The 25,366-nt window shown below is 37.5% G+C and overlaps 1 protein-coding gene and 1 long non-coding RNA gene across 7 annotated transcripts in view; one reads left to right on the top strand and one right to left on the bottom strand.

The window, feature by feature from the left end:
• LOC146441716 (poly(rC)-binding protein 3-like) overlaps nt 1–25,366 on the bottom strand; it is a 491,829-nt gene that overhangs the window by 284,303 nt on the left and 182,160 nt on the right. For all 6 annotated transcript variants that reach the window (XM_085052273.1, XM_085052275.1, XM_085052282.1 and 3 more), the window contains one exon: nt 8,334–8,390. The gene's annotated coding sequence lies outside the window, so the exon portion shown is untranslated. The remainder of the gene's footprint in view (nt 1–8,333; nt 8,391–25,366) is intronic.
• On the top strand, nt 10,297–23,584 carry LOC146441717 (uncharacterized). The gene is made up of 4 exons (XR_014850022.1): nt 10,297–10,499; nt 14,342–14,427; nt 18,234–18,339; nt 21,837–23,584. It is a non-coding gene; the product is annotated as an uncharacterized LOC146441717 (long non-coding RNA).

The raw sequence follows: 25,366 nt of genomic DNA, 5'->3' as shown, positions 1-25,366 counted from the left end.
CGTGACACGTGGCTGGCTGGCGATAGCGCAATCACTGCCGTCAGACAGGCCCTTCTCCAGTGACGTTGTCACGATTTCACACACGGGTTTAAAGTAAGATTTACCAACCCCACGCATAAAGGTTTTATTCTGAAGACAATTAAACATTTGAAATCTCTCCAGCCACCCACTTTTTGGAAAGAACACGTTACCCAGGCTCCAGGCTCTTCTCTCGCCAGCATGGCACACACAGAGCCAGCGTGCTCCGCAGCCCTCTGGAAGCTGCCTAGGCAGAGTCCTTTTAGACACAGTTATTTCATTGCGAAAAAGCAGCTGAGGCTTTTTATTCCCTCTGTGGTATTTCTGCTTCCAAATTGCAAGTGATCATAATTTCATGAGAAGCAGTTTAGAGTGTGAAAAAAACCATAAAAACCCAAACAAAATCGAAACCCCAGTTGGCTACTTTCTCTATGTAGAAAACAGTAAACTTACTACAGAAGTTGCTTGCTAAATGTCTGAATTTACTGCCACACTACATAAATATCCTGGGTTTGCCTCCACTTTCCATTTTAAAAACGGCATCAGAAATTTTGCACTCTTGTTCATTTGCAAGGCTGGGATCGCCTGATAATCTTCAGTTTGAATGATCTGTGAACAGCAGTCTCTGATACACCACTGCTTAACCACAAGCTTGTGGATAAATACCTCTTATCATCTAGGCATAACTGAAAATGGATTTTAAAAGACACTGGTATAGAAGCAGTGCTGTTTCCACCTACACCTTTTACACACAGAAGGTTTTCGCCCCTTCAGAGTTCATTCAGCATTCAGACAAAAAAATGTAAATGGTACTGTCTAGCAAGGAAGAAGCTACTCCTAAAACTGATTTGCTTAGGAGGAAACTTCTGCTCTGATGATGGTGAGTCTCTTTCAGAAGATTTTTCTCCAATTACTCAACTCTGCACTTTGGCAGCCGGAGAGGGTGATCAGTCAAATCTCTCTTCAAGCAGTAATAACTTTTTAGAATTTTTTTTCTAAAAATGGTCATGCAAAACCCAGATATATGAATAATAGGCCACTGCTTAGCACCTTCTTAATTATTACATTCAGGCTATATCTCTTCTACAGGCATTTTTAATTTATCTCTAAGAGGATTTATGGGATGGAGACGCTATTTAAAAAACAGATGATGAGGTCAGTGCAGCCCAAGGTATTTCATTTCATCTCTTACAATTAATATTCACACTGGAAGTGTTGGAAATATCTCAGAAGAGCAGTGGATTTGTCAAGTGCTCTGCTTGTCTTCCACATGCATTTTCAAGGGGAGGTAATGGAAGACCAACAGGAAGTATACCAATATTATGGAAATCAGAAAGCCACAGACAGCTCTAGGAGAGAGTTCTGCAAAAAGAAAAAGAAAATCCCAAAAAGAAGCACTAGATACAGAATTTAGTTATTTATTGCAGAAAGTTTCACCAGTGAAAAAGATCAGCTTTGCTAAATGGACCTTGTTGAGAATGAAGTGAGCTTCACTCTCTCTCCATAGTTAACTTTCAACTGCCACATTTTGGTGGCAGAATTCATTGAACTTGTGTCTGTTTTTTCTGAAAAAAATGTGCCTTCAAGCATTACCCTTTGACCAGTATTATTATTTCTATCTGCCTCAGTGAACACAAAAAGAGCAGTTTAGATGCTGTCTTATTAGAGATGGGGCTGTGTAGGTCGAAGAAGGAAAATACTAGGACATCCTATTAAACCTAAACTCCATGCACCGACCTGGAACCAGGGCATTGCTGTGAGACCTGGCACTCTCTGGGAAAACCACTGCTTGTTTGAGCTCAAGCTTGGAAAAAGTCAATAAAGTGAACTGAAAGCATAAGGATTTGAACAGATCTACTAATACATATATAAGCTATACTATATAGGATGCATAAAAAAAAGACGGAGAGACAGCATTATATAACTATTGTTAAGGAAAAAGCAGCACTGAAGGGGAAAGGCAGAGAAGAAGGAGGGGAAGGAAGAAAAAGAAATCCGAAAAGTAGAGACCCAGGGGATGAATTAGTTGAGAAGAGTCAGTGGTTTCATTTTTACTTGTTTCCCCAGGCCTTGGTAATGCCTATAGCTCAGCTTGCTATATTTAGAAATGGATGTCTTCCTGCAGGTTTATTCAGTGATTTGAACTGGAAAAAATTCTCTTCGTGGGGGAAGAGAACGGGAGAGGGCAAAATATCCTCTTCTGCCATGAAGACTGAAATTATATTTTAGATTCAATTAAGTCTGCAGTAGAATAAGACATCCAATTTTGAATCAGAACTTGGAGTTAAATACACTTACATAATATCAGCATTAGTGTTGGATATGAAAAAGCAGTCATTTATTTCTCCATTTGTTAGCAGCTCCAGTCTCTGAAAGATAACTTGGTTTCCCAGACACAGTTGGCAGGAAAGTCCAATTTTCAGTTTATGAAATACCATTATTTTCCTTTCCACCAGCCCTGCTACATATTTACATCAGAAACAAACCAACAACTCTTTCAAAATTACCAATAAACCAGAAACTCAAACAAATTAATTCCAGGCAAAAAAACCCAATAGAGTTGCTAACATAGAACACAATTTTTTCAATTTTTTGGCTGTGCCATCTTTATGCCAGTTGAACAAGAGAAATTTGGGATCAAATTAAGAGGTGCTCTCAGCTACTTGATACCAATTCTAAGGTAAAGGGTAGCTGGAACAGACGACTGCCTATTAAGCCTATGGAAAGGATAGCTGTATTCCGAGGGGGACAGGAGGCTTTACTAACAGTAAATCGGAGTGGTCTGCTGGAAACTTGCACAGGGAGAGTGCAGAGCAGCAAATGCTGCCCAAAATGGATATAAATATGGTGTCAAGTTGCTGTGACAGATCCATTATGGGTGAGCAGCTTAGCAAAATGAACTCGATCTCAACTGTCTCGCAATATAAATGCCACAAGCTCAGAAGGACCTGAGCTTCCAGTTCCCCCATCCCTTACTCTGAGGTTTGCAAAACTGAGTTGGCATTCAAGAAAAGCAGCAGGTCAAGAAAAGCCTTATTCACAAGAGCAGCCACTCTGGAAAAGACCCTCCTGTTACATACCAAATCTGCCACACTGTGAAACTACACATTTTCAATCACATATGCTCCCACAGTTGCTCTCTTCTTCTCCAGCTGCAGAAAGCAAATTTCAGTGCAGTTACAGAAAACAAGTCATATATCTGTTTGCATATTCTGATTTCTCAAATAAAACCAAAATGTCATAGTACATGGCATTTTTTCCTACCATGAACTAATGAAAGAGCACAAGAAGGGTAATGATCAAGTGATGGTAGCAACTCGTAAAATGATATTTCCTCAAGGTAATAGCAGCAATATTTTCAAAGTCAATCTGTGATGTATATGTGGGACATATATGGGTAAGTGAAAGCTAGAGCTTTTAAAATGTATTTAATTTTCAAACCCAGAATATTTAACACAAAGTTAGGTTTTATGTTAACAGTTAAGGCCACATTACAGTATTTGCTCATGCTTATGTGATTGTTCCGCGAAAAAGGCATTTCAGCCCATGTTTAAGTCTCATTAAGGTCTCAAGAGCATGAGCCTTCTGGTTCACTGAACCACGGCATGAACAACCAGCCAGACTCATAGGATCTTCAGAACAATCACAGTAGCAAGGCAGCAGAGTGTGAACTGAGAAAAGTTGAAGTACACTACCTCCACAATTCAGGGAGATTTCTCTCGCTCTGTGATGAATTTAGTAGGAAGTGCAATCATCTACAAGATTTGTTACTATTTCTTCCCTTTAAAATTACTGCTAAAGTAGACACCAAAGTTTTATAGAGGATCTCTTGCTAATTCAGTATAGTACAAACATTGCTACATGTGTAGATCTGAGTGCACATAGACACATGGAAGAGTGTATCAGAGGAAAGAACCAGAGAAATATCAAAAGAGACAAAAATACTGTAGGTGCCCTCATTGTAGAACATACAAACAACTCCACTTGTTTATTAAAATCTAATCCTGGGCTTTCTCCAAAATCCATGTTTGATGCCACAAAATAGGAAGAAGAGCAAGGACTCCCTCCTGGCTGATGATCAGCTAACTTACTGTGTTGCTCCACAGGACGAGATACTGCTGAGAAAACACAGAAAAGTTTCATGCACAAACCCAATCACACAAGAATCACTTTACATGTTTTTCTCTTTCTTTCTGCCCTCCACTCTTCCTCGTTTCCAATGCTACAGCACAAGAGCAATCCACCTACTGGTGAGGTCTTGCTGTCTTTCAGTTGCACTCAATAAATGGACTGACAGCTGACACCATAAGGCTCCTAACCTTAGCCGAGGTCCCACAGCGAGTGTCCTGCCATTGCAACCCAGCCAACACTGTGGGGTTCATTCATGGCATGAGGATTCCTCAGTGACATCCAAGAGATGGCCAACAGTTATCATACAAATCATATACTTTCTCACATAGCTGCTTAAAGTCACTTGAGTAATTCAGCAACCATTTCCACTCCCCAGCCAGCCATACAATTTTTAAAGCACGTAGCCCAGTGTTTACTACCATGCAGCTTTTAAAGACCTATGTACCTTGATATTTGCAGCAGTGAGTATCCTGGTCACAATTCTAGCTTTGGAGGTTTTTTGAGATGGAGAAGAAATGCTTTTGCTTTTCTTTAACTGGCTAAGTCCTCAGTGGCCCTGATGTTTTTGTTTGTTTGTTTTGTCTGTTTTTGCATTATGTTTTTTTTTTTAAACAAAACCAATTATATTATTGTCATGAACTCTGATTAGATATCCAATCTAAAAGACTTTGAATTTTGCACTTTAGTCTCAAAGCACTGTATAATATTATTAGTAAAATTTGTTGAATGTAAGTGATCTTCAGTTTTTCAGTGGGTCCATATTAAATTAAAGAGATATTTACTTATGGAAACATCTGAGCAGAGTTACCATTTTTAAATGATGACATTATGAGACTAGATAAAGAAACAGCTATAAACATAAAAACATAGACTGCCATGAAACCAAAGGAGAAAGATAATCAGATATCAAGCAGACTAGCATTAACTAAAACCTAAACAACCAACCCACACATTTAAAAAAAAAAAAAAGTAATAAACCAGCCTCTAGTCTTCAATATTTACTGCACATATAATGTCAGGTTGTTATTATTACTGACATCTTTCTGAGCCTCTGTACGTTGCAGTGCCCTCTAATAAAAACAATACTGTCAGAACAGAAACAGCTTCATTTTCAGCTCTGTCTCCACTGGAAGTTTATTTTCTGCTGCAACAATTTTCATTTTTTTTTCAACTCCAAATTCACCTCTGGGGGGAACAGTATCCAATATATGACTGCTGAATGATAAATAATGATATACCTGTGATAAATCATTCTAATAATTAATTTAAAAGCAAAGCAATATGATAACTAATTTTTAAAGGTGAGTTTGCTTGAGTTCTTACACATATAGTGCATGTTCACTGCACAGTTTACCTCTCCTGTACTTTTGAAGTACATGTGGATGGTGTTCCTTCATTTTCTCCACAAACCACTTACCACCATTATTCCCTAACAGAGAAGCAACTTTACACAAATATCTTTGGCAGATTTTATTCTGTTCTGCCATCCTTAGAAGACCTGTCTGAACTTGGCCATTATGACTCCAATTTCATCCCCTTTGTCCTCTTGCTCTGTTCAAGCCATGCAACTGATAATTAAAGCAGAATGAATCAAGATGGGGAGTTGCCATCACAACAGGTAATTAAGCACTAGCAATGAGAGAAACCCAAAGCACTGAACCAGTGATAATGAAGGATGTTTTTAACTGTATTTGTTCACTTTCCCATCCCCACCAGCTTCTCACTGTAATCCCTCCACTAGAACCTCTGCCACTGAGCTCTCACTTTGAGTCCTTCATTTCTCTCTCAGCTCCCTATTTCCAACTTGCTGGAATTTCGTTTCCTGAAACAGCTGCCAGTGTGCCTGCCTCTCTATTTCAGCTATGTGCTGTTCCTCTTGCAACAATAGAAGTCTCTCTATCCTCCCCACATAATGAACTATATGCACATCAAATCCACTGTCTGACATCTATTTTCCTGGTGCTTTTTAAAATATTAATTATGTTACTATGAAAAATTTTCAGTGTGTTCCTGGCTTGACAACACTCTGTGTGTGTTACAGACTGCTATTCTGTCACTCTGTTTCTGGTTTAAGCCTGTGGTACAGTCTGTATTCCATTTCCTCAGGTTCAGACCTTCCAAAGCATTGGACACTTGCTCCTGACACAGTGAGGGAAAAAATTGATCCTCTTAGATCTTAGATTTTTCCTCTTTTAAGGAAAAAACCATCTATGAAGTGCCCTGATCTTTTATGCTACAGAACAGATACACACAAACACAAAGAACAAAACCTCTACTGAAAAGGTGAGCTCATAGTGTTCTCTGAGAAGAGTCTTTCCCTTTCTACAAGGAAGGGGTGATCCACATATTTCTGCAGCACCATTTTTCCTTTCTACACTTCCCACAAGCAAGAATAAATTTATCCAATCCATGATAAAAGGCAATGCAGCAATATATCCATTTGATCCAGTTCCCAATCACATTTACATAACAAGTGTGTAACACCAATTCCTCCCAAGCACTCCTGCAATATGAGTGCACCTCTCATTTAAGGCATTCATGGTCAGACCCCATTAGGTGCCTGCTTTTATAATAAATTGCAAGGTATTACACACACACAAACTAAGCTTCATTTTATCTAGGAAAAGATAAATTTCTGAGCTGTAAATCACAATGTACCATTTTAGAAGTTGCTCAATCCATGTGTGATATACAGGTCTGGGTGGCAAGCTATTCTGGTGCAAAAAATATTATCATATATTTTTCCTTCCCTGGCATTAAATTTACTGGCACTTCATCATCCCAGTTTGCCTTTGATAGTCTGTATCAATATTAATGAAAAATGCAAGTTAAAAACCCCAAACATATTTGATACCTTGAATGAAGTGATCAAAGTAAAATGGGCTGAAAGGAGTTAAACTCTCTCCCACACAACTTCATAAAAAGAGAACTGTGAAGTATGAACACAAAAGTTCCAGAAATTCATCATTATGTTCAGACTACTAGAGAATGCACTGACATACTTTTCCTGCCTTCATTTTTAAATCCTAACCATAAAAAAGTTAACGTGAACAAAAAACATTTATTGTAAATAGGACTCAAAATCCTACCAGGAATATATATAATCTTGTCTAGATTACTTCAGAAGAAGTTGCCTTGCAACTTGAAAAATGACATCATTAAGCAGTCTCCTAAACTGGTTTTCAGAGATGGCAAACCAATAGCAATTTGTCATTTCCTCTTTTTTCTTTTTTTTAACATACTTAGAAATTTCTGCTGCAACTTTAAGTTACAGTTCCAACTTGTTCAGCTCAACTCTATACACTTAATTAAATACACTTTTCCACAATGCATCTATTTGATTGACATAAGCAGTGCAGGACACCATTTGCCTAACTGCTTCTGATTGCCAAAACCCTTCCAGGAATAGTTTCCATGGTGGATGTCCCCGTGACAAAGTGTTTCTAGAGCCTTATACCAGCTTAACTCAAGTCCTCTCACATTTTCTTCACTGTTTCTCTAGAATTGGAGCAGCCTCACATATTTCAGAAAAAGCAAAACTCTTTCTTGGTCACACTGCTGTTTCATAAGACCAAACAGATATGTAGATGCATGCCCTAAGTATTAAATAATTGCCACGAATAATAACATTCAGCAAACAGCACAATATAAAACTCTACCCTTGCTTTAGACTCACTTTTATGTATTAGAGGCATGCTTGGACTGCTTTTTTAAAACACTGCCCATTGATTAAATAGCCAAAGAGAAAATAGTGTCATTGAATCATTTAGCATTGTTGACCATTACGACACCCAAACAATAATCTATTAATTTATCAGCACATGGGCTATACATCAATTACACCAGATTTTCTGAACTGCCTTCTCATAAACCCAAATATCCTTTTTCATAATAGAATAGCTTAGCACCTTATTTCAAGAAATATGCTTATTGAAGTTACTTTTTTTTTGTTAAATGTTTCCTGATGTACATTGTTTCTAAATAAAATGGTCATCTATACTTATTTAAACATTGTTTTTGAAGAGTCATTTGGGAGAGATGGAAAGGGGTGTAAATTTTCATTTCACTGCTACTGGTGAAAATGCAAAATAACAAAGATAATAGTTTGCACTTGTACTAGCATAATCAAGATCAATGTTTTTCATGTGGTGTTAATGCAATAAGACATGTCAAATTCAACTTACGTATCACATCAGATGTCCATGAGCCACACTTCCACCTCAATCCGAAGAAAACTTGACCTGTTGAATATGAAGCAACACATTTTCACTAAAGATGAAATCTTGCCCTCTTTAGAACAGGCTAACAAACCATGGATTTTTGTGGGGAAGAACAAAAGGCAGTTTAGCACCACGGACAACTTATGATCCCAAAACTTTCTTTTTACTTTCTGTTACAATTCAAATATGTACAGATAATTTTGATTCCCCAATTAGTGATCTATCTCATTTTAATATTTATACAGTGTTCACTGGGGTCTAGCATTTGGCTCTAAGAACTATATTAGAAAGATGTGCAAAAACCTGTAGAAGTGACTGATTGTTAAAAATTGGTATATACAAATTCTTATGATGCCCTTTGAACAAATATGTAAAGACCAGAAAACAAAACACATTTTTCTTCCTTTACTCCCACTTTTTATCTTTGCTCCAGTCTACATATTTTCTCTCTCAGAATAAAGTAAAAAAAGGGAATGGAAAAGGCAAATGAAAGGAAATAATAAGGACTGTCAGAGAGATGAGGGGGCTCTTTTCTGCCAACAGTACCATTATATCAATTCCATTTTTATAAAATCAGCTCTCTGAAAATCATAGCTGTCAAGTATTTAATCTTCTTATATTCACACAAACTGAGATCTTAAACAGCTTTGCTGAAATTTCTTGAGCTACAAAGCAAGACAAACAAGACTCCCTATCAATCTGCATTCACTAAAAAGCAAGCAGAAGTTAGATGTGTCCAACACTCATAAATGTTTGTAGAACATATTTATAATGCTGATATTCTTGAAAACAGCTTAAACTCTCTAGTAGCATGACAGCAATATAACATGAATGTGAGTTGGAGATGATACAACACACAATCTACATCTTTTGGTGTACAGAACTGTAAATTTGCTAGATTATTTGCCTCCCAAGCAAAGCATGAAATATGAATCCATTATTACTGATTTACACTATTTCACTGACTCCACTTAAGCAGAACAAGAAATCTTGTTTCAGAGTAGGCTACAAAAAGATACACAAGTCAGGATCATTTAACCTATGACATCCAATATTGATTTTTTTTTGAATGCAATATCTATTAATGTTGGCCTTCCTGTTTTTCTTTTGTTCATTCGGGTGCAGGAAACTCGACTGCATCAGAATGAGATCAGTAAGCAAAGGCTCAATCCCATTTCTACACAATTGAGTGGCAGAACTTCCATTAACTTGATAGCAAGTTATAGCAGTGCCTGAATGGCAAAAGATATCCTGCAGGCCCTCTTTTCTTGCCTTGGACTAGAATGATATCCATCAATATTTTAGGATATAAGAGGGAGGGGAAAAAAAAAAATGTAGCTGTTTGGGAGAGTTGAGAGAGGGGATTATTTCCATGGCTTGTTTGTTTTGTGGTGAGCCATGTTTACACATAGCTAAGTGCAAACAAGAAAGTGAAACTAACACTGTTAAATGCTGCAAGGTTCAAACCAGCAATCTGGCTTTATAACGCATAAATAAATTTCCTCAGGAATAATATTGCCACAGCATACTTGCATGGTATCAAGAGCAAAGAGATGCAGGCCATCAACCTTCTGATATTGCCTGCAAGCAAATTTCTTTGTCACACACACCTTCAAGTGAGAGATGAGTTGCACAGCCCTTTGTGCTGATTTGCATCACTTGTTTGCTATTACAAGAGTTTTCCTAGGGAACACTTCAAGACGAAGTGTTGAATTAAAAGAGACAAGCTTTAAGCCAGCTGGACAATGCACTACAGAGCAGAATAAATATATCCACTGCTTTCAAACGAAGAACTCGGAGCTGCCTCGCCACCCCCACCCTGTGAATTATACTTCACTTTGCTTTACGTTTCCTGTGGCTTGAATGCCTTTGAAGTAATATTTACATTAGGTCCTTCAAAGCAGTCAAACCTCTCTCTGTCTTTGAAACTATTACGAGTAGGAAATGAAACCAGATTCTTTAGACCCCTGCTGTTCTCAGAAGGGTCTCTCCCTACATTTCCCTGAAGGTACCTAAGTCCTGTGGGCTTCCGTGGGTGGTCCAGGCACTCCAGCAGGCTCTGCCATAGGAAGAGCCATGACTCAGGACTTTCACAGCCTCCTTTTATGAGGATCTGAAAACATTTTAAAGGTGAGTGGCAGGATAAACACTGGTGTAGCTATCTCATCTTTATAATCTATTTGTTAAAGTCTGAAGCAAAATATATATATTTGTTTATTCTTTAAGATTCATAATGTCTTTAAGCATACTACTTTTATGTTTCAAATCTATAGTGTCCTTCTCTTTATTTGCATTTTTGTTTAGAAGAAGGTTTATGAATCAAAACCAGTGTAATGGAAATATATTAGCAACATATTCAATCATTGATACATATGTTTATCTCGATTTTAAAAATTAGTTTGAAAATTCACCACGTTTAATACACACCATTTTTCTTATTTTAATTTCAAACATATTTCCTCATATACAGAACTGAAAGCATTTCCTTTTTACACCAAGATGGAGTTCATGACTCAATCTTCTCTTTGCTTCCTTCAAAAGACCGCCACCTCCAGTGCACAGCACACAGTTATGCAATACTAATGATGGAAAAGGTCCTTGAGTGAATCCTATTAGTTGTGCTCTGTGCTGTTTGTCTGCAATATAGCTGTTTACAGTAGGGAATACTTTATCTTTGGACTAAACTGTCAGACTAGGAAATGTACTATATGAAAGCTGATACAAATACAATTGGAAAAACATGCAAGTGACACAAACCACTATCCAATTTCTTAAAAGAGTTAAAGCTTCAAAAAGGAGTAATTTCCTCAGTGAGCAAAATATATGGCATGCAGCGTTATTCCATTTTCATCTTAAGGTTGTTTTAAATTTACAATGTGTGTGTTATATGTTGTTTTATTTTCCCTCAAATAACAATCTAATGATCCTCAGCTCTAAGCTCCTTAATGTCTGAGGCAAGATATTAATTTATTGTTTCAAGTCTGGGAAACAACAACAGTTCAGGTATGACAGTGCCTCTAAAGACAAAACCTTGTTCAGCTACTGCTCTGTCCCAGAGCAGAGCTTCCCAATAAGCTAGCCATGATGGGATAAGCAGGGCAAAACTATGTGTCCTGGAGAATAAGCTGCTCACTTTCAGGGCAAGGACACACAGCAGAAGTCATACAAGCAAAGACAATGTGGGATTGCTGTGGTGGAGATCTCCCTGTCTGTGGCTCCCAAGGGACCAGGCACCTTGGGGAGATGTTGCTAACATGAATTTTAAGAGAAATCCCATGATGTTTCTTCTGTTGTCTGCTACTCCATAGGGTGATAAAACCCTGTGATACAGCAATTCCTCTGAGCAGCTGTGGCACATCAGGAGAGAGTAACTCAAAGCCAAAACCAAAACCCAAAGCACATGTGGAAAGATGAGCTCTTGATATGGCATTCAACTTTAATATTTTGCACATCATACAACCAGTTTATGCACACGCTACTGTACTGATTAAACAAGATAAATTCTAACATTGCACTGTTTTCTAGCCATGAAATGCTGTAAAGCACTAGATAAGGATTGCTTCTTTCATCCATAGCACCAGGAGACCACTGGCAATTTATTTGAGAGGACTTTAGACAGAAACAAAAGGCAGTGTTGATTAACATAACTCAGCATTTTCTTTTAAAAAGAGTTTAATGTAACTGGGGAATTGAAAGTTTGGCAATCTGAGTTATGCCCTGCTTGTGCTCTCAGAAGGTACAAAATGAACATGAGCAGTGCAAGCTTTTCCAAGACTGTTTCCAGCTAAGGTTCATTATCTACATACTTCTAAAAAAAACCCTGAAAACTAAAAGCAAACCCACAAACCAAATCTGCTACCCAAACCTAAGCGATTGCCTAGTTAGATTGAGTAGATTTACTTAAAGGACAGAAAAAAAGTGCTAAAACCTTTCTATCAAACCACTGTCAATGTTGTAAGACCATTTTACAATGGAGACAGTGAAGACTGTCTATGTTCCCTATGTTCCTGAGAAAATACACACATATTTTTTTAAAAATAAAAAGCAAACAAAATGAGTCTTACCAAGAAACACTGAATTTCATGGCTGGCATTTTGGAATGCTGTATCTCTAAACTTTAAAAATGGTGTTACAAGAAGTTCGACCTTGTTAATTCACTAATGTGACCCTGAGAAACATTGCAAGTTAACACATTTAGATAAATGAGCAACAAGTCAGAAGTGGGGGAAGGAAAACAGCTCTGAAACACAGCTCTGCATCACAGCTAAAACTAAGATACAGTTGCTAAAGAAATCAACGGCACAATGCTTTACATATATTCAAAACATTTATCTTCGAGGACTGATACTAGATTAATTAACATTTTCCAGTATCATAAGTGAATTGAAGTAAACTACAATTATTGTGCAGCCACATTTCTGACATAGCAAAGTGAAAGCTAGTGGTGCCAAATGCAGTAACTTACTGCAAGGCTGACAGCCACAAGCTGCTGAGGTCAGGTGCCACATTCTGGGGACAGTGATGCAGCACCTGTATCATGGCAGGGCATTTGTGCAATCAGAGCCTTGCATCTAAAAGGCTCCCACAGATCACTCCGAGAAGGAATAGAAATGAAACACACTGCATGTCAGGGACAGCATTAAAACGAAGCATTTGAAAATTCAAGTGTGAAATGGTAACAAACACAAAAGTGTCTTGAGCACATGTGGGCCAGACACTTGCTAGTGCTAAGCTGTACTCTCACAGAGCTGTACTCAGAGAGGATGCCTGCAGGCTCTCCCTTCAAGAATGTGCCTTAATTTTTTATGTTGCTCTTTTACAACTCTGTAGATAGAGTTCTAGATATTAAAAAAACCTGAAAAGAATATTTAAACACCTGAATTTCAGTATATAAATATATATAAACATTAAATATACATTTATATTCCACACTTCTACCAACTATTAGAATCTTGAGTCAGACTGGAACATTATATATGTTGTGGATCTCCTCATGGTAGGATGTTCTTAGTTCTGTGGCTTTTTTTAGCCATAAAATTATTATTCCTTTATTTTTTTAAAAAAAATCTTATTTTATATCAGGTAATAAAAGAAAAATTCCTTGGGATAGCAGCAACAAAATCTTTTAGCTTCCTAATTTTCTTCTCCATAAGCTCATTCATTATTTCAGAATTATAAAATTTTAAAGGGCTAATGTAAGACCAAAATATGGATGATTTTAAGAGATCTTTGCTATCTTTCAAAACACTTTACCATCTGCAGTGTCCCTGCTTGTCAAATTTCAAAATCTAAGATCACAGCTGTATATGTAGGCTCTTTAGCCTTCCAAAACCAGACATACAAATAAAAACTCAGAAATAATGCCTCAAATAAATGCAGAGAGCTCAGGATTGTCATACGTGCTGAAAAACTTCATTCACAATCACTGACTAAATCCATTAGAGATGCTGACAGCTTTAGATCTATGTATTATGTTTTGGGGAATAAAGGCCACTACACAGTTAGCCTTTATAGAGCAAAGCTTTTGTTTTGTATATAAATCTGCGTTTAATGAGCCTTGAAAGAGATGATTGCTAAATAACAGCCTGCTGCATTCAAGCTCAACTGCCTCCAATTATATTGTTTATAATTATATAATTGTACAATATAATGTGTGTCCAACAATCCCTGAGTTTTATTACTGCACAGCATTATGACACCAGCGTAAATCACCTTTTCACTTTCACAGTCAGCCTCTTTCACTTTGCTTAGTCAGCCAACACAAATGCACAGAGAACTGCACTTTTGACTGCTGAATGCATCAAACCAGCTTACCAGCCTCAGCAGAAATAAGAAAGTAATGGAAGTGGTCAACTCACGAAGATGAAAGGGGAAAGAAAGGTACTGTCTATACAAGGAAGCAAAGGAGAAACAAAAAGAAAATAATAATTAGTTCAAAACCCTATATTGTGTTTGTGAATTTTGCTTCTTAGGGCATTTCTTGTTGGCAGATGCCTCTGGATATTGTGCCGATCCAAAATAGCCATGAGAACAAGTGCAAAGCAGTTAACATTAGCAGGTAATATCATTTGTATTATTCTTACTCCTATATGGATACCTCAGCACTTGCTGAAATGCCTCTAAAATTAGCAAAAATCTTGTTAGCAAACACATCATTATGCTGTTAAACACCCACACAAACCTCTCATCTTTCTCTACCTTCAAAGAATAAAATTTCTGCTCTCTTCCATCATTTTAAAATTAACCCAACTTCCAATCAGCAATGAATACGCTAGTATTCAGCATATAATTATAACTCTGCTACAGAAATTTAAGCCCCAAAGTCATCCATTACATTCTGTTTTGACTTAATAGGGACACCATTTCTTTGTTTTGAGAAGCTTTGTTTCATATAACCTCCAAAGTAATAAAATTCTTATTTTGAAGGCTTAAAGCCCTCTGCCTTCTTCCTCTCTTCAAGCACACTCTCCACACAGGTATTTCTTCTTTTCTCTGTAGTCCATAAGTCCTTACACCCACACCACCTGGCCTTTTAATCAGTGAAGCTCAAGTACAGCAATCCCCTGTCTGAAGTGCTCCCATCAGCACACAACTTCCTGCTACACTCACCCTCTATTCTCTTTGCTCTTGGCTGCCTGTAAAGCACCAACTTGGAATTGGCCTGTGCTGACTTTTAAAGCTTACAGCTTAGTTTTACTCCAAATCAATAAGCTGAATTTTGACAGTCTGAAACTTTGATCTTTTTAACGTTTTTGGAGCGTTCCGTGGCTAGTAGTTGAGACCATGAAAGGGGATTTCAGGTGTGGGGCTTTATATCTTCTAAACTACTGCAGTCTTTCCTCCTCCCTCATCAGCATTTGCACACCTTTAAAATAACTGTGCTTGGAGGCACATGTACAGAAGGATGCCTCTCCCTGTGCTTGACAACTCAAATCACTGTCTTCTGGAATCCACTGTTATTGCTATTCTAACAACTCAGACAATTGACTGAATTGGGAGAAGTTGGTTTAAAACTAAGATTAATTTTTTCAACATTGTCAATAAAATTACTGCAAACACCTTTTCAGGTTCATTAACTTCAGCATTGCTCATTGGCTCCTAAACAGTCCCTTAACTAGAGTCAATGACCATAGAAAAGCAAGGGATCTGAACTTCTCTTCAGTTTAGGTGCTGCTTGGGAACTGTAGACTAAATTAAAAATCAGCATGGAGTTATAATTATGCAGTTATTTTAAAATAATAACTGCATCATTTTCTTTGATCTTGAGGAGATGTTTCACCATTATTTATCAAACAACCCACTTTTATATGCCATTTCTTATAAAAATACTTCAAACTGATCTTAATACACATTTGTATTGTGTTGAATAGAAAAATATCAGGGAGTGAAAAACATGATCACTGTTTCATAGTTTTGTAAAAGCAGTTGTCACAGCAAGAAGTCCCACATAAATAACAAGCACACAAATATTAACTTGCATTTAGATTTAGCAAATCATTTCCTATAGCCAAGCAAACTTGTTGAACAGAATCCAAGCTGAAGCCAATTAAAGGAAACATCCAAGGGCAGGAGGGAAAAGGTGCAGTGAAGACCAAACCCATATAGAGTGTCCCCCAGCCACTGGTTCTCTTGGCCACCACAAGGAAGCCTGGGGCTGACTGTGAGGCCACAGGGGAAAGCAACATGCTGCCAGCACAGGACATAACAACACTTTTGTTCCCAGCACAGAGACCTCTACAGCTTCCAGATCCCCAAAATCACTCAAATGTATTGACCCAATTTCCATGGTGGTGCTGCCCTAACTAAAGTAACTGGCAGAGTTTCTCACTGTGTCCTCCCCGGGTGCTCAGCCTCTTCTGAGGTGAGCATCTGCACCTTGCCTTGAACACTGCTCATTACAGCAGCAGGATAATGATAATGCTGATGGAAGAGACACTTTCTGCTAAACCCTGAGAACATAAATATACCTTAAATCGCTAAAACTGCTAAATAAAATAGGATATTTCTAAAATTCAGAGTAGTTTCATTTGCCATCTTGTTTCCAATTGTCTGGGATTTACTCTTCTCCATTTACAAGATTTCCTCCACAAAAATAATGGCTACATGTTTTGATTTTTCAAACAAGTAGCAAGGTTTCAAGTGTTATCCTCAGCCTTTTTCCATTTTGTTGCAGAGGAAGGAAGGGTGAGCCTTGTGTGATCCACAGTAAGGAGAAATGACCATTCCAAGCGTGGAACCTTGAGTACATTACCTGGGAGCAGCTCCATAAGATCCTACTGTTCATAAGCAGTGCCTGCTGCATGAAATGGTGACCCCCTGTGTGTTTCAGCATTTTAAATAAACAGGCATCTGAACTCTCCTCACCTGGCTTGTTTTCAAGTAGAAAAGTAGGTTCCAGCAAAAGGGAGAGGAAGCTTGTGGTAGGAAATTGAAAGGTAGGGCAGGAGCAAATTTAAAACAGGCAGGGGAGGCAGAACAAACCAGATAAAAATTTATTACTAGCTGAGGGAAAAATAGATACGAGAAAAAAACCTCAAACCAAAGCCGGTTGTATCTTAAATTTTGGATCAGTTTCCTTTCACACATATGCCACATTACCTTTAAAAGACTTTTTCAATAGATCTATCTGCACTTCTGCAATATCAGAACTCTCATAGTGATTTGGTTTTTGGCCATATTGTTTAAAGGTTGTTTTCCCTACTGCTATATATGGTCTCCTTGGACCCCAGAAATTACTGAATTTGTGTTTTGCATTTTCAGAATATCCATGTAATAGAAGAAATTGTCTGCTGTAGAAGAACTGCTTCAGAAGATAAATTTTTCTTTTCTTCCCCTTCTTTTTTTTTTAATTTAATTTTTTTTACTACCCCTCTCTGGAGTAGTGGCATTGTTAACTGAAGTGGTCATGGCTTTAAAAGACATAAAAAGTGTTTGTAAGCAAGAATTTTAAAATAAGAGTGTACACTTCAATTCAAACGTAAAAAAAATAGAGAAGGTAAAACCAAAAGCAGACACTTAAGTATGTCAAATTTAAGAGGAAAGAATGTGTCTTCTTGTCCTAGTCATTGATAAAGGCCACTTTCCCCTACTCAGAGTTATAAATAGACAGCAGATAAGAAAGCAGCTGAAAAGAATATGCATTAGATATCTGAATTTTTTGCTGAGAAATAGAAATCCTGCTATTCTGTAGATGCTAGACATAGTAAGCACTTCAAATGGATCTCATCTTTCTACACATACATTTATGAAATGTTGCTTCCACAGGCACTGCTATCAGATGCAGCAATTTTCTGGTTGGCTTTTCCAGTTACCTCATAAAAAAAAATTTTTCTTTTCAATTTGCAAAAGTCAAGGAAAACGTATGTTTAACATGCCAAACTCTATGCACTTTAAGGCCTGAATCTGCAAAGTTTAAAAGAAGTCTGAAAAATAAAAGCCTCCTATAATTTATTATTTTTCCTAGAATATGGGTGATAAAATGTGCAACTGAAAGACTTCACACACTTATATGCCATTGCACACCCAGCAACTGTATTGCTGACAAAGAGCTGTTAGTTACTTTGACTTCCATCTCAAACAATCTTTGAAAAAGTGCTCAACTATTACCAAATTTTATATACATTAACTTCCTGCCCAAAGTTAAAGTATTACAAGAGGGTAAAATATTCTTGCTTCAACAGCTTCATCACAAAATGTATCTCCATTTAAGAAAAAAAAAAAGATGTTAGTGCATGTGAATGTAAGTTTCTCACTTCTCCTCTCCTTGGACAGTCTTGTACTAAAAATTTGCACGATAAGTTGTTTCAATTTATTCAGTTTACACAAAGAAGATTTCAAACACTTTTTTCCATCTCTATCTTTCAGGTAACCCCAAAAAACTGAAAGGAAAATATGTTCTGTTTTCTTACCCTGTTTGGCCGATATACATGGATTGAAACAGAATTCTTTATTTATGGGTTCATCAAACATGGTATGCCTTAATTTGATTCAGAAAAAAGCCTGTAGATGCCACAATGTATTTGAGTGCATATGGAATAAGCAAAAAAAAAAAAAAAGGTAAAATTAATGAGGTCCATTTTAACAGGACACACAAAAATATTTCCTAGAAGAAAGAAATTGAAATGAATAAAGAAAAGTCAAAGGTAGTAAAGGAGGTTTTCCATCAATATTAGATTTTGTGATTTTTTTCTGTACTGAGGTCCATGTCCTTGCTGACAGCTGGCAGGTAAATACATTAGTGCAAGTAACCAATATACATCCCTCAATCAGACACTACAAATCCACATCAAGAATTTAAATGTTCCCATCTTCTTTATAAAATAATTTTACATTGCACCTTCTGAAAATACCCTTCTTTCCATGCTTTCTCCCCACAATCCTTTCTTCATTGAAAAAATAGTTTCATTACCCAGTGAAAATTTTATTAGCTTAATTTTTAAGGCTGCAGGGTGTCTGGCAGTCATTCATGATATAACAGATATAATAATACAGAGTTCATCCATTGGTCACACACATTTTGACAGTGAATGTCAAGCAGGGATAGGTTCAAACGTTATAGAACTTGAAAGTGAACAGCTTTTCCATTTCACATGTAAAATACATGGCTTATTCCAAAGCTTGAATTCCTGGATGTTATAGTGATATCAGGATCAGTTTGCTTTCCACATGGAATTCATCTGCAAGAAGTCTCAAGGCTTGTCAGTGTTGGCATTCTAGGATTCCTGTTTTCCGCAATGAAATACTTTACTTCTTTTACCTAGAAAAAAAGGACTCTCTACTAGAGTAGAGAGCACTAAGAAGTGTTTGACCATGCTTTCTGAGCCCTCTGCTTGTGCCATGAGTGAGGAGAATTACTTCAAAGGGCAATGATTTCTCTTAGGAGGTTTTAAGACTAATTTCAAGCTTCACCTATGCAATCAGATCTTGTATCATCTGGCAGCTATTCAAGAGTCCAAAATACCAACAGCCATATGTCTGAAGCCTGTGCCCAAAAGGATGTTCAGCTTTTTGGAGGACATGCTTGTTTCTTGCAGGAACTGAGATCCAGCACTGAATGTTTCTCTCGCCCCTCACATTAGTTATTCACCTCCAAAAGCAATTTATTAGCTCACTGGGAGAACACGTAACTCCCTACCTTACACAGAGGGGAAAGGACAATGTAGTTCCCTTCTGTGAAGGCACATGGCCTCTTTAAACTCCTCACAAAGCCCCACTGGGAAGCTTCTCTGAAGCATTTTCAGGACACTGGAGTTTTGCTCTCCCTTATGAAAACGCTGACATTATTGCTGTGTCTTCTTTCAAAGTTTTTGTCACAGTTAAGACAGGCAGAGTTTCCCTTCTGGGCCTATCAGTATTTCTCTGGACTGTCAACTAGGGAAGTTTCCATCTCTAAAAGCACAAGAGAATCTACAAAAAGAGGCATTTGCTTTAAATGCCTCTTACTTTCCATAAGTTCTTAAATTCTTACACTTATTCTTCACCAGCCTGCTAAAACCATTCATCTGATGCTTTTTTTTTCTTTTCTCATTTTAATAGTACTGATTCAGTTTGTAGCTCTGCCCCCTCATACAAATGTTTCCCTGCCTGATGTCTTATGAATTCTACTTGGACTTCTTAGGAGGACTCTCTTGTATGAAATAGGACACTTCATTTTTCTTTTTTTTAAACTGTGCTGCTTCTACTGAGCTAACAACTACTAAGGGATGCAGCCTGGTTTTGCGTGGGAACTAAGATGTCCCATGTACCCACATATTCATTCCACAAATGAAAAAAGTTACCAAGGACCAGCAAAGATAGGAAACACAATGTCTGTGTACTGAAATAACTCTCAAGGGACAAGAATGGGTCGAGTCAGGTGGCTGAGATGAGCAAGGACCTCTCAGGACCATTGCTATATCCTTTCAAAGCCACTTCAGCCTATACTGAGTTCTGAAAACAAGAACAGCGCGCAGACACCTGCCCTGGATGGGCATGGAACCAGCCTGGGTCCCAGGGAGATTAAACTGCCCAGATTTCAGACTGCAAGATCTGATTCTTCCAGCCTGGAGCTGGCCCTGGAAGCAATGTGTCCATCTTCACACAGGTTTGAACATGATCTGTCAGATGGAAGCTGGCTCCCTGTTGCCTTCTATGGGTGATGGTGCCAGTGGGCAGCAATGCCTCTGGCCCTTCAAACCATTGCCACTCTGAGGGAACACAACCCTGTGCCACTAACAGATTAGCAAGAGTGGGGATGTGCACTGATTCTCAGCCTTAATGCTGGGAGAACATCATCAAAATAATTGGAACTGAAAGTACACCCACACTGATGCTTCATATCCAAATCCCGTGTTTTCAGGAAGAAAGCAGGATGAAGGAGTGTTTCTTCCTCTGTATCTCATATTTTCTCTATGAACATTCAGAGAAAGAAAAAATGAAATGCAGTGGTCTGATGAGGCCATAGAAGCTGTAAATTTATTACAAAGTAGGACCAGATATTCTGTGTTTTGAGGCAAACTGCTGAATGGAAAATGGTGATGCAGGATAATGTAGCATGGTTATGGTACACTTAGAAATTCTAAATACAAGTATGTTCAGGGTTTTTTTTAATGTCTTAGCTTAAGGGGATTCTGAATCCCCTAAAAACATACTTCTTTTCTATACTTCATGTACCAGCCTAATTAATTCTATTTTGAAACACATAAATGGATCACATTTATTTTAACACACAAATTCTAAGACAAACAAGGTTTCATGTGTCTCAAATGCTTATATATCAGGACGTTTCTTGATGGAATATTTTTGTTGGTCCCATACCTCCTTCTTCAAGAAGATAATTATTAAGATAATCTTTACAAGTCAAAATTTGGAAACAAGGCCTACGTGAAGTCAGGATTTTCTTACTATCCTTTCCCGAAGAAATTTGTTCTAGGGAGTACAAAACAAAGATGAAGAAAATCTGGCATTGTTAATGGAAAATGTTGTACCTTGGACTAAAGATGAAGGTGCTTTAATCTGTATGCTGACCTGCCACATGAGTGTTATTCAGAAAGCAAGGTGAGGTCTTTAACATCAGCACAGAATATTTTTTTTTTTTTAAAACATGACAGTGTAATATAAACCAATTAATGACATCAATATTGAAACTGTAAGATTAGGAAGTATCTCATTTCCCTATCCACAGCAATTTAGTCCCTCTAGAGCTCATCATCAAAAAAGATGCTTTTGATCTCAGTTTTTTTCTGAGATTTGCCCTAAAGGGAAAAAAACTGAGAAACCAAGGGTAGCAAATTCTGCCATAGGCAAAGACATTTTGTGTTTATGGTGAGGACTGAACAATCTGAAAACACAGCTCTATTATTGAATGAGTTTTCCAAATAATTGCTGTGGAAGTTCTTTATAAGGTTGGTACAAAACCACTAGACAATAATTAAGCAAACTCAAGTGATACAAAGCCTAAGTTAAAGTGGAAAATTGTCTCTTTCCCAGGCACACTGGAAGATGACTTGTAAGCTGTCCTCCACAGATGCTGCTACAAGGAGTGACGTAAGGAAAAGGCCACAGCACTCATCACTGTGAAGTCTTTTATGGTTTAAAGCAAACTGCAGCCAGTTTCCAGAGTGACAATCACAATTTACAGAGATACCAGAGCTGGCCAGTTTACCCTGGGAATCCATTCTGCCTCCAAAGCATTTCTGCATCAGGAAAACACAAAAATAGCTTCTTTTTTTCATTCTGTTTGGCCCCAAAACCTTTCTGAAAAGGCAAGAGGGGGAAAATACCATCTATCAGGTACTTCAGTACAAATTTTCCTTGAAGGAAAGCCTGCAACATCAAATAAAGAAGATCAATTCCCTATCAAATTTCAATAAGATGTGATAACGATATTTCCACCTTACGCTTCAAGGGCACAAAATCAATGCAAAATTTTAAAAGATTTTCTGATATGTTATAGATGTGACATCCTTTTTAAGTGAAAGAGGACTTTAGATACAATCCAAGGATGTTTCTGTCCTCAGTTTATAAAATCAAATTCTTCACTTCCACAGGGCTCTTTTTCACTATTTTCCTAATCTGATTTATGAGCTCACTAGTAACAATGATTACTATTAGTATTTATGGTGCCATAAAAACATCATTAACTTTATTTAAAATTAGTTCAGTCTATTCCTCTGTCCCCTAGCTTACATTTGCATTGGTTACTATTGGAAAAGAAAAGCAAAATCAGGAAGCTCTCTGAGCCTAATGTCTACAACTCTATAAATTCTCTCTCAGAAGAACTACATAGATGCACTAGCAAGTTATAAAGTCAGTAAAATATCACTTTGAAGAGAAAGTTTCACAAGAATTTTCAGGCATTACAGACACATTTGTGAAAATTCGGTAAATTTTGATCTCATGCATTTTGAAAATTGTAGGTGAAAACCTCAGTTATAATAGCTTTGGTGACAAAAATACTATTCTTTTTGGTGTAATTTTAGATAGTGACAAGATGGACATTAGAAAGAATTTCCATAGTTAAAAGTGTTTGATTTTAATTCGTATTTTCCAAACCTATTTTTCCCAAAACACTTTTGCATGTTTTTGCTTGTGAATAAATCCCACATCAGTTTCTAGTAAGGTCATAACCCACCATTGCTGCAGAGCAAGGAGAGCACTATGATAAGAGCTGATTTTGGAACATCAAGCAATTTCACTGCTTTCTGGCAGTTTTTTGGGGGTATTTCAACATTTTATTTAACCTCACAGTGCTCACATGCTTTGGGACACTGAGTTGTAGATTTTTGTTGTCAAATCACATTCCATAAAATTTGATACAGGCTTTCTCAGCCCAAACGTGAAGATCTAACTATAAATAAAGCATGGAGATGGGAGATGTTGAAAAAATGCTGTTCTTTACCTTGTCAACAATATCTGGCAGGTTTCCCTTAAAACTTCAAAGACATGCATAGCTGAAGGTAAATCAAATAACTTGTGTGATGCTACTGGGAAAGGTCTGAGTTTGCAAGAATCACTCAACAAACCACAGCTTATGCTCTGTGTTGCTAAATAGAGCTCTAGAGTAATGGATTATTCATTAAACAAACAAACAGAAGAAGAAGATATTAGTTGAAACAGGAGTCATCAGAATAATACTGTGTGAACATACATAATAAAATCTGAAACAGAAAGATCTGTTGTGGGCATTCTGGTTTAGGTGCTTAAAAATAACCACTGGGCATCTATAGAGTTCTACCTCAAGCCAATAAAAATTTGTTGTCCTTTGATTATGTAGCTTTACTTTTCTTCTTGAAAAAGTGTTCTTGTTTTATCATGTTTTCTAGTTCATCTGAAATCTGCTCATTTTCCCAAGCTCTTGATTTAAATATTTTGTACTTCAGAAAAAAAGAAAATAGACACACAAATTCAAATTACTATTCAGAGAAGTTTAAGTTAGGACTAGTTTGTATTTTCTTGTGATTCATATTAAATGAGAAAAAAATCCACCCTTTGTACTTAAAAAAATTCTTCAAGACATGGCAACCAAAGTAATTGATACTATTCTGAATGACTTCAGCCACAAACATTTTAAACCATTTGAACACTTCAATACTGAATCAAGTCACCCCACTGACTATTCTATGTGATAGAACAAAAAATTAAATATTGCAACAAAGTGAAAATTTATGCATTTTGGTGGAAGAGCTTGTGACTGCACTGCAGTCTCAGTCATCACCAACACCAGGTTTGACTGGGCCACGTTCTTTTCCCCGACTCCAAGAAAAGTGGAATATTTCCAAAGAAATCACCCTGCCACAATCCATTTTGCACCTGTACTTGTCTGTCAGCCTTGCTCTGTAGCCCCAGCTACACAAAGGCAGGAAGGGAGCTATTATGGTTTAACCCCAGACAGCAACCAAGCAACCAAGCCCCTTGCAGTCACTCATTCACTTCCCCTGGTGGGATGGGGGAGAGAATGGAAAGAGTAAAAGTGAGACAGCTGGTGGGTTGAAATAGGGAAAGCAAAGCGGGTTTAATGGAAAAAGCAAAACAAGGAATTAATTCACCACTTCCCATGGGAAAGCAGGTGTCCCATCCACAGGAGAGATGGACTCCATCACACCCAACAGCGACTTGGGAGGAAAAATGCTATCACTCTGAACATCTCCTCCTTCCATATTCTCCTCCCAGCTCTATAGGCTCAGCATGATACCATATTTTTGGAATGACTCTTTGGTCAGCTGGAGTCAACTGTGTTCCCTCCCAACTCCTTGTGGCTCCCCAGCCTCCTCTCTGGTGGGGTGAGGTGAGAAGCAAAAAGGGCCTCAGTGCTGCAAGCACTGCTCATAAGGAATATAACTTTATATTATTCTGAAAGAAAAATAAACTTTTATATGCTTTATACTACGCTACTCTCCAGTCACCTACATTTTTGCTCTCAGTGTAGAAATAAAAATACTCCAGGCAAACAAAATTAAGGAGGTGATTATTTTGTTTCAAGTTTCACGACTACATCTCCAGTGTAGAAGACAAAATGTTTCAAGTCTCTTTGGATGCATACAAGGTGCTAAGTACATTTCCCACAGAAGTCACACCTTTTGTCACAGGTTTTTAATTACTTAACAAGAGTAAATGAAAGTAGGAGATACATTTGTAATTTACCCTAGTTCAAAAAAATGCACATACAAACTGGGGTGTTTGAGCACACAGAAAAAAAACAGTCTGGAGGACAGCGGGCTCAAATTGTTCCTAAACGCCTTGTGAAAGTCTATTCTTTTGAGGTAAGAAAACAGGAAACAATAAGAATTAAGAATTTTAGCCATGCACTTCCTGAATTATTGTACAGGTAATTAATGACATGGTATTACTGTACCATCTTGTAGTCAGCTAAGCAGCAACAGCTAGAGTTGAATCATCACAGCACAAGTGAGTTACTGGAGATTAACACTCTTGCAAGTTCAGTGCTCAATTCAACTTAATTCGTCAGTCCTGAAAATATTCACTCACTGGTGTAACAATGCAGAATCAAGTTCCATAAA

Source organism: Lichenostomus cassidix, chromosome 2, assembly GCF_008360975.1.
Source record: "Lichenostomus cassidix isolate B80296 chromosome 2, HeHo_3.0, whole genome shotgun sequence".
Lineage (NCBI taxonomy): Eukaryota > Metazoa > Chordata > Aves > Passeriformes > Meliphagidae > Lichenostomus > Lichenostomus cassidix.
The sequence above is the reverse complement of the archived record's forward strand: the minus strand, read 5'-3'. Positions and strand labels throughout refer to the sequence as shown.